Below are 1,419 nucleotides of genomic sequence, written 5' to 3'. Positions count from 1 at the left end.
CATCCGGTCCTGCAGCATCTGTGCTGGTCCAGTTGACTGCCATCTTCCTCGGCACAAGCATCGAAGGCGTTGGAAAGGGAGGGGGGATGAGTGAGTGCTTATCAGTGTAAGTGTGTGTGTGTGCGTGTCCATAGTTTAGCTGAGACAGTGTCCTTCGGCCTATCAGGCTAAGTAAACAGTCCTCCAGCCAATCCAGGTGTCCTTGCATGGGATGGGAAGAACAGCCATAACACAGTCGTTATCAGGGAGTTGTTGTTCAGCTCCAGCCTTGGGCCTGCAGCTGGCGCCGTGATGGGGTCCACAATCTCAATGTTGATTTTGTAAATTTCCATGCGAGCAGCCCAGGAGAATTTTCAGGCTGCCCTAACACTCCCACACTGGTCTCTCGATCTCCCGTTGGAGAGCCGCGAGCCTCCCCATGATGGTATCAAACTTCTGTTCCATGGTGTTGTCGTTCTTTTGATTCTGAGACCTCACAGCTGCAGTGATCCGTTCCGTGATGTCGTCCAACTGTCGCTCAAGGGTCAATGTATAATTAATAACCATGATTAGTTTATTTTAAAACACACAGAACTATGTTGAATAGTTTGTCTACATCTTTAATAGATGTTAAATGTTTCTATAATTGATGAAAAATTTGATATTTTCTAGATATCTTATTCTGCCTGTGAAACAAAATTTACCTCCATCCTAAAGGCTCTGTAGGAGAGGTGAGTGTTTGAACTAAACATAGGGCAGTACTTAAGGGGTTTAAGTACATTTAAGCTCTACTAAATTGCATTGCAAATGTTAATAAAGCTGTCTCTCTCCCTCTCCTCTATTTATTAAATATGAAAAAAAAGATAAAATTGTATGATTGCCCTTGAGACAGGATGAGTGCTGCGGGGAACCGGTTAAGAACAAATCAACATATCATGCATGTTAAAAAGGGACGGCAACTCACAGAAAAGTGGAGTGGGCACACTAAACTGTTGGGTCAGGTTACCAGGCTCAGTCCCTCTGGACTTGGGGACAAGGTGCAGAATCCATTCGTAAATTTTGGGGATTACCTCTTGGGGACTCCCTTCGTTGCCACACATAAAAGTCTCCAGCATCCTCAGACAGGGATAACTGCTCAGGTGATCTCCTAGGGTTAGGAGTTTGCTGGAGCTCCCCTCGCCTTGTCTATTAACCTGCCTTTTCTGTTCTGGATCATGGAATGGGGCCACTGTATACACAGGACCAGAGTCAGCAGGGACATGGACAATACAATATGGTGTAGCACCCCAAAAATCTTTGATTTTATTCCGGCCGCGAATGCTATGATCTCTCAAATACACTAACTGATGCAATGGCCCAGTCAGCTTCAGGCCGGGCGGCTAACTGAGCTTCGGGCCGGGCGGCTAACTGAGCTTCGGGCCGGGCGGCTAACTGAGCTTC

General features: G+C 46.6%; 1 protein-coding gene across 1 annotated transcript in view; it reads right to left on the bottom strand.

Annotated features, from left to right (window-relative positions):
- LOC102206563 (olfactory receptor 10A3-like) overlaps window positions 1-1,419 on the bottom strand; it is a 7,347-nt gene that overhangs the window by 5,139 nt on the left and 789 nt on the right. The window lies entirely within an intron of this gene.

The sequence above is a fragment of the Pundamilia nyererei genome, unplaced genomic scaffold (genome assembly GCF_000239375.1).
Source record: "Pundamilia nyererei isolate P.nyererei 1_Seehausen unplaced genomic scaffold, PunNye1.0 scaffold00518, whole genome shotgun sequence".
Classification (NCBI taxonomy): domain Eukaryota; kingdom Metazoa; phylum Chordata; class Actinopteri; order Cichliformes; family Cichlidae; genus Pundamilia; species Pundamilia nyererei.
The sequence above is the reverse complement of the archived record's forward strand: the minus strand, read 5'-3'. Positions and strand labels throughout refer to the sequence as shown.